Below are 21,944 nucleotides of genomic sequence, written 5' to 3' on the forward strand. Positions count from 1 at the left end.
CAGGTTTGATCACTGGTACCCCCCCCAAAAAAAGAAAATAAATTATTTGGATAGTTTTGTCATTAGATGCAGCAGCTTTGGCAATGAGTATCCCTACCAGAAATCATTTCTCCTTGATTATAAGGTATTCATAGATTTATTATACAACAATTTCTTTAATAACCAACTTAGCTTTTCTGATGTACATTATTTAGTAAAAAGGTTTACAACTATATAATTGTATTAATGACACAGAAAGCTGTTTATTTTCAAACTTCAACCCAAAAACATTGCTTCCTCTACCCCGCTATGCTTAATTCATCTTGACAGCTTTACTGAAAATGTAAAACTTACAAGCGCCCCCTTTCCCGACGTTGCTCCTCAGGGAGCAGAGGTGTGGAGACTGCTTCAGACACTCAGTGGAACTCCCCTTGACCCGCATCTGCATCTGTGCATGTGATGAAAATTCATGAGCTGCCTCTTTGAAAGTGAGCAAGTTCTTCCAATTCCTTTATGTGAATAAGAGCAAGAAGAATCTCCCTGGAGTCCATGAGTAGAGGACACAGTCACCTGCATAATGCACAAGAGGAGTGTTGCCCTGCTCACTGGAGAGGGCAGCACCTAATCTGCTGCAAGCCTATTCAGGCCCTGTCCTGGGCCTGACCACAATGTTGGCTCAATAGCATTTCCAGAAGAGTGGCCACAAATGTTTGTTAGCTCTGTCTTATTCAGCTACCTCTCAGTAGTTCCTGCCACAGTTTTTTTTTTTTTTTTCCCGCCAATATCGTGATCAGCTTCACAATATTTTAGGAAATAGCTGAAATAACTTGTAAGGAGAAAAGCTTTATTTTATGATCAGTTGACCTAACTGACTCAAGGCCTATAGTGAAACAGCACCTTATGGCCAGGAAGAGAGAGGGGGTGGGGAGGGAGGAGGGAGGGAGGGAGGGAGGAAGAGAGAGAGAGAGAGAGAGAGAGAGAGAGAGAGAGAGAGAGAGAGAAGAAGGAGGGGAAAGAAGAGGAAGGGGAGGGGAGAGGAGAGGAGAGGAGAGGAGAGGAGAGGAGAGGAATCAGGGTTTGACTGTCCCCTGAAAGGGACACCTATAAACCTCCCACTAGGCCCTACCCGTTAAAGGTTTTACCACCTCCAAATAGCACCAAACTGGAAGCAAGCCTTTGGCACATGGGCCTTTAGAGGACACATTCAAACCTTAGCTCTCATACTTTAGGAAATTTAATTTTTTATTATAAAAATCTTAGCTCAGACTTTGGAATGGTGCTCTGACATAAATATTGTCAGAAAACCTAGTAATGCAGAGAATCATGGTAGATTTCCCACATTGATAAAAAAATTTCTTTGACAGCTTTTGATGAAATTCTAAGGCATGGGTTATTTTAAAAAATTATTTATTGAGATGAAATTCACAGAACAAAGTTAGGCACTATAAAGCGAGCAACTGAATGACATTTAATATGTACACAATGTTGTGCAATTGCTATTTCTACCATGTTTTCTAAAATCTCTTACCAATTAAGCACTTTCTCCTTTTTTTCCTCAACCCCTGGAAACTACCAATTGACACTATTTTCATATAAATTTATCTGTTCTTCATGTTTCATATAGATGGAATCATGCAATGTTTGACCTTTTATGTTTGGAGTATTTCACTTGGTGTTGTGTTTTTAAGTTCTATCCAGGCTGAAACATGTATCAATGCTTTATTCCCTTCTGTGGCTTCAAATATTTAATTGTACATGTGTAGAGCATACAAGATGCAAATATCACAGTTGGCTTCTGCATTCTTTCATTGATGTTTATGCTATTTCTATCTTTTGGTTACTGTGCATAATGGATCTATGAAAATGCGTACATGTATATTTATTTGATACTTGTATTCAAGTTTGATAATATATGCATAAGAATATAATTGCAGTCTCCTTAGAATATCTTTTTAGTTATTCAGGTTACGTTATTCTTGAATCAACTGATATAATCCTTGCTGGCCCAAGACAGCATGTCCCAATCTTAATCATTCTTTCAAATTCAGCTGAGACATCACTTTGTAAGCCTCAGAACATTTGGAGTATGCTCTGTACGCTCTTCTACTCCTATTCTGCAGGACAAAAAGAGATAGGATGGATACAATAGGAACATTTGCCTTTAAAAATGCATTAAAAACTCAAACATTCACCAAACATTTCTAAGTTCCTTTGACCTAAGTCCTGTGTTAAGCACTGGAAAAAAAGAGAAAAAAGAAAAAAAGAAATAGATGTGGTCCCTGCCCTCATTGATTTCAATCTCAAAAGCAAATAAAGACAGTAAGATTTTATTACTTATATCATAATGTCCAAAACCTATAAATTGTATTGCAGCATTTTTCAAATGTGAAAAATTCTCTATATTTATTTTTGGATTATGAGATCATCTCTTGTTCCACCCTATTCTTCCTTGATTAGTTCTAACTTTCAGTCTTGGCCCCCTGGGAACTAGAAGGGCTATTGGAGATTATTTGTGACTTTATATTTGTTCAATGACATTCTGGCAGAATGAATGTCCAAAACACTCTCTTGTAAAACTCAATTTCAATCACACTATGGAAACGTGTACTTCTAGAGTCTCCATATTCTTTCCAATTTTTCTTAGCAAGAGTGCATTTCAGTTTTAAAACTATAAACATTCATTTGCATTTGATATGCAACCAACTCTAAAATTTTAGTAATTCATGCATTTTAAATTCTTAATCAAAATGTTAATTTCCTAATCAACATCAATTCCTAAGCAAAATAAAGAGTGAGATTTTTGAAGTGAGGAAACATCAGATTTACCTGTTGATGATACAAAGATATATTATTAGGATACAGATAAGTGAGTCCCAAAATTGATTTAAATAAGATAGGAGAAAATAGGACTTTATTGATGTCTCAAGGAACAACTAAGGATCAATGGGAACAGAAAGCTTTTCTCTGTGGACTCAAGATAGATGTTACAACTACTGTCAGGACATCTTCATCTTGGCCAGTGGGAATGAGGCAGTGCAGGGCAAGCCCATATGGTTTTAGGAATACAAACTGTGGGGAACATAAATCACATCTACTTTTTCACAGCTAGCCACAATTTTGGTATATTACCACATTTTCAAAGAAGGTTTGTAAACACAGTCATGTAGTCTGTAACTCTTGACCTCTAATAGAAAAGAAAAAGAATGTATATGGCAAGAAATAGCAAGGTCCACCATAGAGTAAATTCTCTGATGTGAAGAAAGTTTCATTTCATTAAAGTAGATTCCAAGCAAATAAAGATTTAATCTGACTGAGAGTCTAGATTCTAGAATAAATTTTTAACTATTTTTAATAATAGAGCCTATATTATTTACAATAGCTGGATAGTAATAAAAACATTATACTTCTAGTCAGTAAAACAGTCTCGATTTACTAGCTTTGATTTGATTACAATGAAGTAAAAAATAATAGGAAACTTAAGGTAAAACTAAATATTGCTTTAGTAATAAAGTTCTTTCCTTTTTATTTTATGGATTGTTCCACAAAGAAAACATGAAACATATATGCGTATCTGTTCTCCACTTTTGGGTCATCTCCTACTTTTGAAAACTAATGGTATACTAACATTTTTGTGTGTCTGTAAATAAATTATTGAAAAATTTTTGATTCAACAGACAAACCAAATTTAATATGAAAGGATAAAATCTGTTTCTTTGAGAAATTTGCCATAAAGATACACTTTACACTTGAAGTTAAACTTTTCAATAATTTATTCCCTCTCTAGGCTGCCTGAGATTCTAAATTGCTCAAATTACTGCTTGGGTGCATGGATGACCTCGTACCAGGGCACACCTGATGGCAATTGTTTATATATAGAACACAATCCTGATCAATCTCTGACACTTACTACTGACTTCCTGCTGCTCAAAAATGTGTACTCTAATAGCATTTGTATGTTTTCTTTTCCCTCAAGGTTTCAGATTCCTTCTCTACGAGAACATGGCAAATTAGAATGAACATCACAGACACAATAATAGAAGTAGCTCAAGCAATTTGATTGGATTCTAAGATACTATGATGTTTGCTAAATAAAAATGCTTTATCTAGCTATAAAGATATAGCTTTATAGATATGGGTGTATACAAAGACTTACTTCTACATCCATCTTCTGCATATTTCATACTTTCAAAGATTCCAGTCATTATTAACCCCAACACTTAACATGTTATTGAGATTTCAATCTAATATAACTTAAAAACAAATGAGAAAATCAAAACAAACATGTAAAAATTGACAAAACTTTACATTTAAAAATATAATCCTATGGAGAATGACTTCTTCAGCTGTATGATATTCCTATAAAGTTATAGCTCTAATATTAATAAGTTTAAAGTGTTCGAATTGTTATGTTAATTGGCTGAACTATTAAGATTTTTTAAAAAAATAAATAGTTCATAAATCCTTAATCTGTGTTAAACATGCATCTCTTTAAACAAATAGATTTTAAAACAGATTTGTGTGCTATAGATTGAGAATCATTTCACATGAACATAATTTTTTCTGTTAATTTTTCCTAAGTTAGGAATCTTTTCTGTCCCTGAGGCAGAATAACATAGAACCTCATGGGCTGGGGATTTAGCTCAGTGGTTTCACTGCCTGCTGCAGAAATGTAAGGACCCCAGTTCGATCCCCAGTACCAAAAAAACCCCCAAAACACAGAACCTTCTTCAAATCCTTGTGATCTCGCTATTTTGACAATGAGGAATTAAACATGGTTAGGAAACAGACAAGTGTTAAAAAAACTAAGCTTTTCAATCCTATGTGAATTTTATTTGAATCGTGTTTATATTGTATTTACAATTTATATTTTATCTTCTAAATCTTCTCAAATCCATTAAATTTTCTTTAACTCCACTGTCAACACCTCCTCCACAAGAGTGCCCCCTCTTGCTTGAACAAGTACAGTAGAGTTTTGTTCCATTGTCCAATGAATTACAAACATCCACGAATATTTCACAATGCAGGCCTCCATGAGACATAGATTTTTAAAATTTTGAAATGCAAATCCATTCAAACTCCTATTTGAACTACTTCAAATTTTCCTATCCCCTTAGACTTATGTTTTATACTTATTTTCTAAATTCTTTCAGGTTCTAGCCTCTGCCTCTTGCTCAGGATCCTCTGTAACTCCTTGCTCCCTTTTGCTCTCCAGTCCAACCACTAGGAACATTTGTCTGGCTCCCTTTCCAGAGGAATTTTTCTTTGTGGTCCTGATAACTTAAAATGCACTACCCATTTCTATTAGCTTTCTCTTTGCTGGACACATTACCTAACACTCATAACTTAATGGATGAATGGTTTAATTTAGCTCATAGTTTGTGGGGGTTTAGCCTATAGTTGAATTTATCCAAGCAAGAAACATACTGGTGGAAGAGTGTGGTACATGATGTTAAGTTCATGATGACTGGGAGCAAAGCAAGGGAACTGGGCTGGAGGAACAAATGAGTGACTATATACAAGTGCCCAAGGCCACATTTCTATGACCCACTCAGACACACATAAAAGCTTGCTTTACTAATCTGTTAGGTATTTCTTAATCCAATCCAATGAAGGTGACCTTAAAATTACCAGTCACAATCTAACCCTTGCAAATTTCACACCCAAAAATATTTTAAACCACACTCAATCCTAAAAAAGAGATGCTAATACTTTTGTAATTTGCCTAAAATAATGTAACTATCCTGAATACAAGAAAAAAATGCAATAATCCCTTCCCCAATGCTGTAATAGTTTCAACATTTAAATTTTCTACTCCAAATCTCTTCTGAGACCCAAGGCAAACTTAATGGTGAACTTCTGTTAAAAAAAAAAAAAGAATATATATACTTTTCAAATTAAAAATAAAATTTAAATTTAAAAAGTCACATAACCTCAAGGTAGAATGGCACAGGGTAAACATTCCCAGTCCAAAAGGGAGTGATAAGGGGAAAGAAAAGAATTGGAGCAAAGAAAGACTAGAAATTACCAGGAGAAACAGTAAATTCCATGGTTCTTTTTCCAGTTTCCAGGGCAATAGTGATAAAATGTACATTCCAAAGGACTTATGTACCCCCACCTCTATGTCCTTGCCAGTTGCAGCCTATAAGTCCTCTCTCTTGGGCTGGCTCCACTTAAGAAATACAGCTTTTCTCAGCTGATGTTGCACATTCCTGGCATCTTCAACTTCCTGGCATCTCCACTGTAGTTTCCCCTCATTCCTAAAACATCATACTATGCCCTGTGGGACTTTTTGCCCAGCCTTTCAGCCCTTCCTTTCAAATATGGGTGGAAGCCTCTCTGACCACACAACTCTTAGATTCTGCATGCTAGTAAAACCAGCAGCACATGGAGGATTCCAAGGACTGCTGTCAGCAGAAACAGTAGCCAAGCCCCCTTGGACCATGGTACTGCAGGTTCTGAATACCTAGACAGTTGAGTATGATGAAATGAATTCTGGGGAAACAATTCCCTACAAGGCTCTTCTTAAGTAGGAGTCCTAGAAATTCTGTTCTCCAATGAAAAGTTGACACTTTTTCATCTTTGAACCTGACATGAATGGTGTTTTGTTGATACCTGAAATAACCTTTCATTCTTTAAGTTGTGAGTGAGCAACAGGAAAGCTAACTAACACAGAATATTGGTGCTAGAGAGGTAGTGTCATTGTTATGACTATACCTGAACATGTGGTTTAGAAGCCTTTGGAACTGGTTTGTAGGAGGGGTTTGGGAAAGTTTAAAGATGCTCACTAGAGAAACTCTAGAATGCTGTAAACACAACTTGATGTATGATTCCGATTGGTACTCAGAAGACCAGGATACTGATAGGAATGCAGACAGCAAAGGCCAGACTCAAGAGGTTTCAGTTGAAAACAAAGTCTCCATTGACAGTTGAATTACAAGGCATGTGTGTTGGATTGGATGGTTTCGGTTTCGGTATATATGGTTTCAGCTAATCCAAGCAAGGAACATCATGCCAGAATGGCATGACAAATCAAGCTTCTTAGTTCATTATGATTGGGGAGCAAAGCAGGGGATTAATGCCAGAAAGGAACAGACAAGGGACCACATATTATTACCCAAGGCTATACCTCTGTGATTCACCCATACACACTTAATGAATCTACTAGGCACTCAACTAATCTACTAGCCATTTCTTAATCTGTTGAGGTTGAATTATCAGGTTTAATGGTCATACCCCTTCTTCTTTAGCTAATTATTAACAATTTGACTACAAATTCTATTCTCAAATTGTTTTACTTCACTGTCAGTAGAGAAGAGGCTATAGGTGCTAAATTAAGGAATGCTAGCATTGTAATTATTTTGTATTTCTCCCCTTGTTACTTCTCAACAAAGTAAAAGTGAGTAAAATTATGTTACAATCTCCTTCTCCATACCCATAATTGTTACCATGGCAGTGAAATTTGAGCTAGTAACTCCTATAAGCACCATAGGATTGGCAAAAGTATACTGTCTTCTTATATCTAAATATATATACTTTGAGATATGAAAGGCTATTAAGATTGAAGACAATTATTTAAACATACTTTCATTTACACAATAATTCATTAAAAAATAATTTTGGACCTTATCATGTACCAGAGACCAAGTCATGAACTTTTATAAACCTATGTTCAGGCTTACGCTTCCTCTTGTTATGTGCTTTCCCTCTTTCCCTTCCATCGGTTCAATGTCCTTAGGGCTCTAACGAAATCCTACTCTTCTTTCAAGGGCCAAACAAAATGTGACCTCTTCTTTGATGTTTCCATGAACTCCTTAGGCTGAATTCATTGCTCCTTTATCTGTGTTCCCAAAGGAGTTAGTTCATACATTTGTAAGAGCACTTATCACATTGCATTATAACTATTTGCATATCTGTGTCCATTCCAGACTTTTTTCTCTATGGCAGGAACCATATAGTACTCATTTTTAAATTTCTCATCACACTGTTACATCGTACAGTTATTATCACAGGGATATTAGCATGTAACAGGCACTAGCTAAGTATTAGTTGTTGGTTAAATATCTAAGGTTCCTTACATGCTTGTGGACACTGCTGTGAATGATGAGATGTAAACAATTATAAGATATATTTTACTATATTTTCTAGATGATTTGTTAAATAAATCCTTATGGCATTGTTGCTATTCAGTGGAAATTTCTGCGATAGCCAAGAGTCCCAATGCTTAGAAAAGACAAAAACAATAGAAAAATAGAAACTCTGCAAAAATCAGGGCAATGAGAAATTTGAAAAGCAAATGGGAATGCAACTATCCTTGGAAATTAGGCTATGTCACTGAGGAAGGATCCAAAGAAGTAGCACAAGAGCACAGGGACATATTTGGGGGACAAAATACAAAAGAAACATAAATATTCTTACTGAAGCCACATGAACATTTTCCTAAATCATGTATAGCAAGTAGATTTATTCTGCAGTTAAAAAAAATTCATCCATGTAAAAAAACATTTAAGAGGAAATATTTGAATACTACCCCCAACTTTCTCTTGTCATTGTAACGGTCTTGAGTTTAGTCATATTATCGTTGATGTTTAGTTAAATTTGTGGCTTGGGCATACCTGAGGGATTTTCAAGAATAGACAGGTTTAAGTCTCCTACAAAATATCAACTTTCTCAGGGGAACATTCCAATTATCTAGCTTGATCTGAGACTGCTAAATGACAACAGATCTCTGTATAATTCTCAGGTTCAGACATCAATGCCCCTGGAAAAATGGATCCAACCTAACCAACTAAACTTAAATCAGTTTGGGACTAGTGCATGATGCTGACTAACTTTAGATTATGCAATAAAGGAACTTGGTTCCACTCTCCAGATCCTGTGATGTTCCTGTTTTAGTAAAGTCCTTGGCATACAGCCTTGTTATTGCTGTATGTGGCTAGAAATGTCCCCAAACCTTGGCCACGTAGAAAGAATCTGATGAAGGAAGCTGTAGGCCCTGAGCTTACTATGACTTAATTTCCATTCTGTCCATTAATTATGCTTTCACATACCTCATCCAGGCTGGAAAATGTTGACCCTATGAGTAAAAAGCAAATAAAAATGGATTGTATCCAATCAACCCTTACCTCGATCATGACCTGATGGAAGGCTTACAATTCAAATTACCCCATGAAAGATGATTATTTTCTAAATAGTGTTTATAAGTGTATAGGATTAAATGATGGAAATCCTTTTTGCTTTGAGGAGGACACAGATTGTATTTCAACAATATTTCTAATTATTGTAGTATTCAGTGATTGTGAATAAAACACTGAACTGTAAACAAAATGAAATATTGTATACATTTTCAAGAGAGAGAGAAGAATGAACCTTCTGAATAGATCTCCTAACATAATCTTTGTATTTGACTAGGTACAGAAATATATTAACCTGTAAAAATCTCCAAGAGAATAGCAAATATTGATAATAAACACAATGACTAGGAATGTCTGACCAGTTTGCTTATATGGAAGATTGTGTATTTAACAAGGAAGCAATGGATCAGAGGCTTTTGACTGTTTTGTAGAAGGCTCCTTTTATGGGGAATCTACCATCCCTTCTTCCCAATATATGCACTATATGAATAGGAATCTCCTACTTGTCATGCAAGACTCTATTACTACCTCATGAGAAGTCTTCTCAGGTCATCTTAATGTCCTCTGTCTCTGGTAGGCAGAATAAAGCCACCCAGTCCAAAAAGATGTCCACATTCTAGTTCTCAGAACCTGTGAATGTGTTATCTTACATAACATTAGGAATATCAAGAGGGGAAGAGGATTTTAGAATAGAGATGGAAACCCATTCTCACCCAGAATCTCAGGAAAGAATGGCTCCCTGTCAGCATCTTAATTTTAGGGCAGTGTGTCTCATTTCTGATTTCTAATGCCAGAACTGTAAAATAATAAGATATGTTAGTTTAAGCCTCTAAATTTGTTGTAATGACAATAGGAAACTTCTACAGACTCCTTGGCACAATTTTCACCCCTCTTCTGTTCATCCTTATTATATCTACTAGCACCAGTCTCAAGACATCACAATTTTTTTGTGTATATAGATTGTCTTCCCACATATTACTCCCTCCACCGTTAAACTGAAATCACTATCTTATCATTGTTGCCTCAATGTCCACTCAGAGCCTTTAAACGGATCAAATACCCCAGGATCCTACTATATCAAAATATGAAAATGATTCACCACAGGTCCATTTCTCCTGATGATTTGCTCAACTGTCTTTCTTTTCAGTTTCAAGCTACCCTCCTATTGATTTTCAGCCCCTTGGCTCATGATGCAATCTGTGAAATCCAGTTGAAGCTTCATTTGGCTGAAACATGGAAACGGATTCCCCTTCCTCTGATCTTTGACACTGCTTCATTCCTCCAAATAGTCAAATTATTAAACATATCCTGCCCTATAAAGCTTCAATATACAGAGGACAACTCTAGAGCTGTCTTTATGGACTTTGCCAATGATTAGGGTACTAACCAAATTTATAAAATCTATAAGGAATTATATTTGGTGATTATACAATATTCATTCTGTTTTTCAGTAAATGATAATGATGAAAGTTAGAAAATAGCAAAGAACATCATATAGCCCCCTCAAGCCTCTGTCTCCTATTGCAACATGAAATATCTGTAATTTACTCTCAACTCTAACATAGTTGACCCTTAGTAACATGTCATGATTAAGAAACCACACTATTCTTTTTACTAGTAGAGGCTTGGATTTATGTTTAAAATAATTTTAAACACATGAAAGAAGAAAACAAATATAATTAAAAAATGACTGAAAATAAGCTATAGACAAATAAAAAAATATTTTTTTATTTAATAATTTTTTTATTTTAAATAATTTTAAACACATGAAAGAAGAAAACAAATAAAATTTAAAAATGACTGTAAATAATCTATAGAAGGAGACCATAATCAAAATAAGATTTATGAAGAAAACTAGAGAAATCTGTGCTGCTTTGTTATTAAAATGTGTTTATTGTAGACAGTAATCTCCAACTCCATATGAACCAATAAATAAGATGGAGGGAATATTTTTTATAAACATTTAAAAGCAAGAGCAAAGTTAGAAATCCACTAAGTATGGCTTCCATTTTAAACTGTCGTCTTAAAGATGACTGCTATTTTCCTTTTCTTAATACTTGCCACAAGGCTGGACAAACCAAAGTGGTAAGTGAATTATCTCTTTTTATCATCATTCATATGCTTATTTGTCAGGCAGTGTGCGTGCGTGTGTGTGTGTGTGTGTGTGTGTGTATGTCTCATACATGCTTCCCTATGTTCATATTTAAGAAATTTTTCAAAGGGACACATTTCTTTCTGAAAGCTAGAAATCCCCTTTATGGATTCAAAATTACTTCTCTATAACTGTTAGCAAAAGACTACTGAGGTGTTTCAGCTGGGAGCCTGGCCTGTCCCAAATATCCAAATCCATACATTCACATAGATTACAATTCCTTTTTACCCTTAGATAATCTGGAAAAAAAATTCAGTAGCACAGGAGGTCAATAAAATCTTGCATTAGATATGTGTTTTGTACTGGCGTGAGCTAAAGGTATCTCCCAGTACCAATTTTGGGAGACTTAACTGTGACAATAATGTTGAATGTATAGACTGAAATTCAACAGGTTTTCTGCAGGGATTGTGATCTTTACATTATGAATAAAAATATTGTATAACATGTCCTCTGTGTTATTTTAAGAATTTTTTCTCACAGATAAAGACTGTTATTGTTCTCTAACTAGTAATTAAATTAAAAACTGAGATTATGCTTTAAAGTGTAGGTTAAATGAGAGCCCATGTAGAAGTCTAGAGCCCAGGTCTGCTTACTTATGCTGGTTATAATGGGGTTATTTTTACATTTGAGCACAAGGTAGATTTGTTCTCCATTCTAGTAGTCCTGGTGGCTGTAATATTTTACTCATTTTTAGCTATAATAAGCTTTTCAGTATCTGAAGCTACAGAGTTTGTGTTTCTCATCCAATTTGTTTTAGTCCGGGGGCACTGTGGTGGGGTAAGGTGTAAAACAGTTCACAGGAGACTTCCAATATTAGTTTCCTCACACCTGCACCTTTTGAAAATAATCTCCTTTTTTTCCAAAAATAAAAGTGAAATGTTTACAAGGACCAAAGGAACTAATTTTTCCCCCACCTCAACCAATTTATAAGATTGAGCTGAACACTCTGGAAGCAGGGGATATAGCAAAAACTTGCCTTAGGAGATTTAACAAGCATTTGCCAATAGAAAATATCTTTGTACATTTCCCCCTTCTGAATGGTTTACTGAAAAACCCATTGGGTTGAGAATATAAATGCTTTTAGTAAACTGTTTTTCTTTGCTACTTACATTTGATTACTCAAAGCTTAGCCGTTACATTTAATTCTTTCTCCAGCTTTATGCTGGCTTGAAGTTTTGTACAACATCACTTCGTTCACATCATTATAATTGGTGAAAGTGGACGCAGCTGCCCCAGATGCTGCTGGGACTCCCTCTCCATATAGAGCTTCCTTTAGGTCGTTGTTAATCTTGGATTCTACTGTCTGGAGAAGTTCCAAAGCACTATCAGCCTAGGATTTGTAGCATGAAATCTGTAGTTTTCTTCTAATTCCTTGAAAAATCTGACATGGTACCCTAGAAATTCTCGGCCCAAACAAGGCTCAGTTCCCCAGCTTTACATCAGTGTGTGCATTGTTCAGTATTCTTCTTAAAATTATTAGTGTAAAAATTATTGACATGTCCTTTACCTATTAAAAGTTCTTGAGGCCATAGATGAATTTCATTTACATCTAAAAAGTGTTATCAGTCTGAAAATAACAATGTTTATTTCGTCCCGCAGGAGCAAAATATTTTAGAAGCTCTTTGGTATTTCTACTACCCTTTAAAAAGTACAGTTTTGTTATCAGTCCTCAAAAAAGTTGTTTGAGAGGAATAAACAAATACATATGTTCCCCCCCCCAAATGAAATAGCATTTCTTAGCTCTCTACTCCTTCATTTAGGCATTTCTTTTATTACATTACTGAGCCAGCTTAAATTTACCTTAATGTAGAAGACCAAAATCCATATATTTTTCACTATATACATATTAGATCTCAATCATTGATTCTCAAGATAATTATAGGAAACACTGCATATGTTCGCCATTTGAACAAGCTATATAGGAACATTCTACATTATTTCGGTGGGTAAAGACTTAAATGTTTTACAAACAATCAATGTAATGAAGTACTGATAAATATATTTTATTTCGATTTGCATCAATAAAAAAAGAAAGCGTTCTATGAAGATCTAACCTAAATCAATAATTATGACTAATTATTGATGTTTACATTACAAGATAAATTATAAATACCCAGAGTATTTAAAAAAATTTTAGTTTGATGTTCTTTAGTTTGTGACACTAAAGAGTTTCTAATATAGTTTTTATATCAATAACTAAAAGGAAAATTGAAGGAAAAAAGGAGAGTATGTAAATAATTATAATAAAGTCAAAGAAGAGAAGTATAAACTTCTCATGGCTTAAAACATGGTAATAGGAGAAATTGTTATATGTGAAGTATTAAGGAATTTGGAATTTGCTCTCCTTTTACAGTTAGAATTTATGCACAATTAAATGAACTGTTTCATTGAAAGTTGGTTTGCCCTACTTTATTTAACCAGTGTTTTCCACTGACAGGAAGTTATTTTCATTATAACCTTTGAGTTCCTCTGTTTTGGCATTTCTAACAGGACTGCTTTCTAAGTTGGGGGCTCATGGGAGGTAAATTCAGATGAAATGTCCAAGTACAAATTTATGTGTGAGGCATAGCTACTGAATTCCTCCTGGATTTGCCTATTGTTGCACAGAGAGAGACTTTGTAATTACCAAGGGATTATGGTAGAATATGAAAGGGCCTGAAAGTAGCTTTCTTGCAAATCAAGAATGTATTCAACACAAACTTAGGAAGATTCAGCTGGGAAGTGAGACAGAAGTGTCTGGAAATGTTAAGGGTTCAAGCAGAAGGGCCTTCCTGAAACTCCTAATTAAAGAAATAAAAACTGCTTTTAAAGAATGTCAAGGACTGTCATTTGTATTCTCCTCCAAGAAAAAGGTCTTCTGAGGATTGTAAATGAGCCGATGGCACTGTCCGAATACCCGGGGTTTGTCCTTTTTTTGTACTGCAAAAGTAATGAAAATGGGGCTTAATGGTACATAAATAAAAATAATTAAATAGAAAATGCTGGTAGTGGTGCATTACCTGAATTAATATACAAGATTAAGAGGCCAATAACCCAGAAACAACTTTGTTATTTTGGTGTTTCATATAAATTAAACAACTCTCAGAGTACAATAAAACATAGCTTTTATGCTACCATTTTGATTCCAAATTTAAAAACAAATAATTCTTTATGAATTATGCTTCTGGTGTTCTCTTTGACATATGGTGTTAGCACATGTTCTCATTGAAACAAGCCAGATTATCAGTTACACCACTTCTGGGTATGTCTTTTTTAATTTAAGGTTAGAAATTGATGTATTTTTCTTATTGATTTTATAACCAAAGCCAGAATCAGTGATTAATTTACATGTGTTAATTTTTGTTTCCTCAGGTTATCTTTCTCTTTGCAGAAATTTTGACAAATGCATAGAGCAATGAGCCATATAATATTGAGAGCCCATAATGATTTGCAAAGCTGTTTTGAATTGGGTGGTTTTAGAAATAAAGGGATAAATTGAATTTGAAAGAGAGAAATCAGTAGAGAGGACTTTTGACTAACAAAAATTATTTCTTTTAAGGAATGAAAAGCAAGATTACACAGCTCTCTAAAATATTACATGTTTTACTTGCAAACATTTGATTAATAGAGATTTGAAGAGAAAATCAGAAAAAATAAAACGTCATTTCTTACAAGTCATTATCCTTCATGTAATCATAAAAAAGTCACGTTTCTCATTATGCTTTTGTCATTTTTTTAACCTTTTATCTACTTTTCCTTGGCTGGGCACAGAAGGTAGTGCTGTCCTCTCCTTTTTCCTTATCCCATCCAAAGTTTCATCCTTAACATTATGCTTTTCCTGAGGACTGAAGACCACACTGATTTTTCCTTCTTTGATCTTATTCAGAGATAGTATTTTCTTTTCCCAATCATTTGTCACTTAAATACATAATTCTTCCACTGATTCACATACATATGCCTTGTCTTATCTTTCAAGGACAAAAACTGTGTCTTAGGTGTCATCAAAAGTCTGTACATCAGCATTGTCCTATAGAAATATACTGTAACTACATGTAAAATTTTCTAGGTGCTACATTTAAAAAAAAATAAAAAACAAATGAAATCAACTTTACTATATGTTACTTAACCCAATACCTAAAAAATTATTTTAATATGTAGTCAATGTAAAATTATTGAGACATTTTTATTCTTTTATGTGAAAACTTTAAAATCTTACCTTCATAGCACATCTCAATTTAGATTAGCCACAATTCAATTTCTCAGTAGCCATATGTGGTTATTGACTACCCCCAGGCATGTCCAACCTGTGGCACACCTGTTCAACACACCTGTTTTATAATAAAAATATTTTAATATAAAGGAAAATTTGTTACTTATTCACATTAACTATATTACATATTTTACGTGCAGCTCTAGATCACTCCTCTTCAGTCAGTGCAGCCCAGGAAAACCAGGCTTGTCCAACCCACAGGTCACATGTTGTACACACCTGATAAACACATCTAGATAATTCAGGAAAAACTGTCATTGATAAATACAGTATCATACATAAAATATGAATGTACTTCCATAATCACCTAAATCTTTTTCTTACAACTAAAATTTCAGTTGCATGTATAGAATTATGTTGAGCAATCTTTTTGCTCATGCTCTAAATAACACTCTGTTTCATTAACAATTTTGGATGTACTTATATATATATATATATATATTTCTCACATACATATATTTAGACATTATATATAATAACTCTGAATTTTTAAAAAGACTCCGAATGTTATTTTTCCTTGGACAATTTAATTTTCAGGTGTTTTCATATTGAGATTTAAGGTTATTTTAAATGAAGTAGAAGATCAAATTTGTGACTGACCTGAGACAACATATCCCCAACACAAGCACTTTGGACATACAGAATTGCTCGGAAAGACAGACATGGTGCCACAGTGAACAATGGTAAGGCAGTGAGGAGCAGAGAGAAGATTAGTCAGGTGATTTGCAACCCAGTCCCAGTCCTACCATTAATTTAATACCTGTGCCCTCATTACTTAAACTCTCTGAGCCTCAGTAGCCTCTTTGCAGGTAGAGAATAAGAACTTCAAGGCTGTTATGATGATAAAGTCTAATGATACCTACAAAAGTTACTTACAAACAAGCCGTGAGTTATGTGGTAGACATTATTGCTACTTAGATATTTCTGTATAAAAACATGAGGAATAGGTCAATATGTTATTGGACCCAGGATGATAACAGGTTCTTAGCTTCCATCCATTTTTAGGGTACATTTTAAAACTTTCCCAAGATTAAATGGAAAGTGATGTAGGCCTAATGCACTATTATAGTTAAATTTCAGCACAACTTCATCACAGGTGTATGAATATTCATTAACATATAGAATAATAAAGATGAGTAATATATGGACACTATAGAAATTGCTTAGTAATTAGAAAATTATGATGGATTATGGAATTATTAAGTTGAAAACTTCACCTGGGTTCTTAGTAAAAACTGTCTATAAAGTTTTTTGGAAAGTTCTGTTCAGACATTAGCAGCAGCATTTCTGTTTTTACAAAGAAATAAGCTTGTGAGAAAATTTATTTGGAAGATTTACAATATTATTAATAACTATACTGTTTGGCAGGGAGGTGACATGATTAAAAATAATTTCTAAATGGTATTTCTAAATGATTCTTATTAAAAAAAAAAAGGTCCCAAACTAAGTATGTTTCCAACTTAGGAAGGGATTTCTGGCTTTGTATAATTTCATTCTGTTGTTCATGTTAAACAACTTGCTCTCCTCTCCCTCGGAACATATCCAGAAGCTGCAGATAGGGCAGAATATGGGGTTGTTTGGCCGCTGTATAGATAGAGCTGCAGGGAGCACATTCCATCCGTACTCTGCAGTCAGTACCGCCTGCCTATTTGCTTCTGAGTGCAATAGTCCATGGTCTATAAAGCACTAAATGGCTGGGCCTTCACCACTTAGAGATTGGCCTTCCTCCCTGGGCAGGATCAGGCAATTGAGATCAGCTGGAGTGCTGCTGCTTGTAATTCCCAGCTTCCATCTTCAGGGAACCAGAGGCAGGGAATCTTCCAAGGAAGCCCCTCACATAGAAGGCCTTGCATTTCATTAGCCAGCAAAGAACCAATCTGGAGATCTTTGGGACATGGCAAAAAGCCCATCTTTTAAACAGAATTGAAAAGCAAGGAGTTTCTCCTCTTTAAAAAGAACAATGCAAAATAATAATAATAATAATAAAGAACAATGCATTCAGTGAGAATTCACTAAGAGGCATTAAATCCTTATGTTGAAAAAATACAAACAGTACACATGCTCCTTCCTTGCCTTCAAGTTCCCAATGCTCTCTGCCACTTTGTTTTTTCTGGCCATTTCCTCACTGTTGAGGAACTCTCTGTCCATTTGTTGTCTGGCTGTTTCCTCACTGTTCTCCTTACTAAATGTACTCTACATGAGAGTGAAAGACTAAGTAAGAAAGAAATCGTAATACTTGGTGTTGTTTTTGAAGTTTCAGCTTGAGATCTGACCTAATATGGATTCTCTTTTATGCATTCATTTATATATCTTCATCTGCCAAATATGAATTGAATGTTTATTATATTCCAGTCCTTGTCTAGATGCTTATCTTAGAAAACAAAAAGACAGAGTTCCTGTCTTTGGTGAGATATATTGAGGAAGACAGAAAATAAGCACAATATGACCTCAAAACTAAGGGATATGAAGAAAAAAAAGCAGGAGGAAGAGTGACCAATTTAACTTTTAGATAGAATGATCTGTGGCGGCCTTTCTGAAGATGTGATATTTGATTATAGAGCTAAATGAAGTCAAAGATCTGAGCCATGCAAATACATGGGGAATTACCAGGTGCAAAAAGTGCAAAACAGAAGCATGCTTAGCGTGCTTCAGTAATAACAAGAAATTGAGAATAATTACAATGAACAGAAAGGTTGAGAGGAATGCAACCTGGGTCAGGACAGGTAAATTCTTTCAGACAATAGTAACAACTTTTGGTTCGACTCAGAATGTCATGGGAAGCCATTACGACAGTAGGACTGTTGATGTGAATTGTGATTAAAACAATCTATGAAGCAAAGTCAGTAGATTAGGTACATAGGTTGGCTACTGGAGTAGACTAGGTGAGGAGTCCCTTGGTCTTGGGTGGTAAGAAACAGATTTGGGATAGACTTTAAAGGACTAAAACTACATTTTCTGATGGAATCACTGTGAGATAAGAGAATGGGAAGAATAGAGGATTACTTCAAACATTTTTCAGCAAATTAGTTAATATATATAATGTTTCACAGAGCTATTAGACATTATTATATAGATGTCATGGGAGCTAAGTAATTTCAACCCATAACAATCCTTATAAAAGAGAAATTTGAGGTTACCATTATCCAATTTGCAATAGGAATCACCACATAATTTCTTTAAATTGCAAGATCTTTTAATGCAGTTAAAGTATAATTCAATTATTATAAAGTTCATTTAGAGATAATTATTCAGGAACATATGCAAAATCCATTTTCATTAAACATGGGACAAAATCGTCAAAAACATGCCCTTAACTGACATCTAAGAGTGCCTCATTAGCCCTTAAATACTATGCATAATTGTTGGCCCCAGTATAGAATGCCTTGGCACAAGTGTCACCAACATGCCTTGCCTTTGTACTCTTAAAAGTGTCTAGATCTGGACAGCACATTATATGCCTAGTTTACAATGTAATCTAAATATGGCAACTAAACACAAGGAAACATCCTTGAGATTACACTTGTAAGGTTATATGATAGGTCTGCTACCCTCCAAATAGTCATAATAATAAATAAATACACAAAAAATTAAATCATTCAGCCATATGTAATATTGTCTTCTTCCCATATTCCCTGTAATTTTCAATTATTCTTCTTACTATCTTCCTGCTTCAGACCCTGGCTTCTCTGAATGTATCCATATCTGACACTGCCTTCACTAGATGCTTTGCTATAAGCCTGTCAATAAGTCACAAATAACACAGTTTTGCTTACTAATTTCCAGAGAGGAAGGGTGTGGGCTGCCAAGGTCTAGATAATTGCATTAGCTTTACTATACTGTGTGTACTACTAATACTACTACCACCATCATCATCAAAAACAAGCTTAATAGCTATATGTAGTGGGAGGAAAAAAAGAGAAGTGAGTGATTCAGTTTGGGCCCTAAAGAGCTTATAATGTGCAAATAGTCACTGTTCATTATATTTGATTGATTCACATTCCTTACTGTAAGGGAATTTAAAATTATAATTAAGGCTTACAAAAGGTCTCATTTTTAGACAAGTAATATTACATGACATTTTGTCGTTCAGCTAGGGATTTCAGGGAAGTTTATAAATATTACCTTGATAAACTTCATAAAACCCCTCTTAGGTATATGTATAAAACTAATTTGCAGGTAGTTAATAAAGAAAATGGCATACATCAAGGTCAAGTGATCTGCCTCAAGTAAAAATGGTTCCTATACTCTCATTTTCCTGTTACTTGTAACAGCAAAACTCGCCACCACAACATTCTATGAAATTTTTTCTGTGAAATTCTGTGAAGTATTCCTAAAGACCTAAAAATAATCAAAAGACTTGTAGAGGCTTAAATCATCATTCCTGACTACTTTCTGATTCTCAGCAACCCTCAGAGGCCAGCACTGTGCTTTAATGCAGCTTCTGACATTCACAGAGGCAGCCACATTCACTGATAACATTACACTAATCCCCTTGCCTACACTTCTACAATTGGCACCACCCTTTGTAAGAAAGAATCTCTTTATTTGTTACAGTGCTAGGAACTGAACCCAGAGCCTGTTGCTCATTTGGGGGAAAGGAGAAAGAGATGGAATGGATGGTGTTATGGTAAAGGAAGCTTTAAATCCAAAATAAGACCCTGCGATGAGAAACTTCAAAGCCTAACAGATGATTTGAGACTGGATTATAAAAGATACGGGGCACTATTTTGAGAACACCGTGGAATAACCTGAACAAAGGAATCCTTGGAAGAGGTTAGCAATTCATAGGATAGATTGAAAGAGAAGCTGGAGGGAGGTAATATCAATGCTTAATTTTGTTAAATATAAGGAGGTAAGCGAAATTTGTTATTTCTATGTCACTGAACAACATATTTAAATGCCAGTGACTTTAGGAATGTGGAAGACTGCCCCTCTCCCTGTACACTGCTGGGCCTGCAGTTCTCTGCTGAGCTGAGGACATGGATCTCTGTTCCACAAAATGTTGTTTGTTAAGGTTGTCAAGGACAAAGCCCACTTTAAGAAATACTGATTGAAATTTAGAAGAGGAAAAAATGGTAAGACTGTTTGCTGTGCTCAGAAATGCTTGATGATCCAGGATAAAAATAATTAAAAGCCCCTAAATATTGGATGATAATTCATGAGCTCCTAGGAAATTGATCTTCTTTTGAGCTACCTGATTTGTATTCTGGCAAGGGATATTTTGGGATAGTTCAATTTTTATTAATTTATTTTTAATTTTTATTAGTATCTGTTTGCAATACATAATGATTATATTCATCATGGGGAGTTGATACATGTATATAACACATATAGCACATCTTAATTCTTTTTACATGCCATTGCTCTCCCTTCATCTCTTCTTTTTAACTTCTCTCTTAGGCTTCATTACATAGCCTTGATTGTCAGATGGCAGCTGGAGTTTGTTTATACAAATTCTCCATCATGTGAGATAGGTCTTTCTTTTTGTTTTTTTTTTAGATCTTTCTCTTTTACAATTAATTTTATTGGTACATTTTGGATATACATAATTGATCACATTCATCATGGAAATTTGTACCTGTACATAATATATCTTGATTCATCTTTTCCCCCAACCCCCTCCTCTTCCTTCATTCTCTCTTCCCCTGTTTATTTATAAAAGCTGTTTCCATTTTTCCTTCTATTCTGTTTTTTTTTCTTTTCCCTTCCTTCCTTTCCCCTTCCTCCCTCCCTTGTTCCCATTCCCATTTGAACATTTTCTTCCTATTTCTCAATATCTATTATGTATTTCATTCCTTATTTCCACTTTGTTTCTCACACCAGAGAAACAATGTGGCATTTAAACATGTGTGTCCAATTTATTTCACTTAAGAGTATAGTCAAAAGGAGTATCCATTTAACTAGAAAGATCTCAAGCTTATCCTTCTTTTTCACAGAATAGTATTCCATTGTGTGTGTGTGTGTGTGTGTGTGTGTGTGTGTGTGTGTGTGTGTGTAAAGAAAATGCATCTTTACGTATTTGTCAGTTGATGGGCATTTGGGCTGTTTTCAAGATTTAGCTATTACAAAATGTGCTGCTATCAACATGGGTGTGCATATAACACTGTGGGATGATACTTTTAATTCTTTTGGGAAGATACCAAGAAGGGAAATACTTGGGTCAAATGGAACCTCTAGTTTTAGTTTTATGAGGAATCTCCACACTGATTTCCACAGTGATTGGACTAGTCTACACTCCCAACAACAGTGGAGAAAGGTTCCTTTTTCTCCACAGCTCTGCCAACATTTGTTATTGGCAGATTTGTTCATAGTAGCCATTCCATCTGGAGTGAGGTGGAATCTCATCATTGTTTTAATTTGCATCTCTCAAATGGTCAGTGATATTGAACATTTTTTCATGTATTTATTTGTCATGTCTACTTATTCATCTGAG

At 34.8% G+C, this 21,944-nt stretch overlaps 1 protein-coding gene across 17 annotated transcripts in view; it reads left to right on the forward strand.

Moving 5' to 3' along the window:
* Tenm3 (teneurin transmembrane protein 3) overlaps positions 1-21,944 on the forward strand; it is a 2,554,979-nt gene that overhangs the window by 987,736 nt on the left and 1,545,299 nt on the right. The window contains exon 6 of one of the 17 annotated variants that reach the window (XM_087217024.1): positions 11,178-11,195. The exons of the other annotated variants lie outside the window; for them this stretch is intronic. The gene's annotated coding sequence lies outside the window, so the exon portion shown is untranslated. The remainder of the gene's footprint in view (positions 1-11,177; positions 11,196-21,944) is intronic. 17 annotated transcript variants of the gene reach the window in all.

Source organism: Heterocephalus glaber, unplaced genomic scaffold (genome assembly GCF_053883595.1).
Source record: "Heterocephalus glaber isolate CG9 unplaced genomic scaffold, H.glaber_assembly_v1.0 deba00001461, whole genome shotgun sequence".
Lineage (NCBI taxonomy): Eukaryota > Metazoa > Chordata > Mammalia > Rodentia > Bathyergidae > Heterocephalus > Heterocephalus glaber.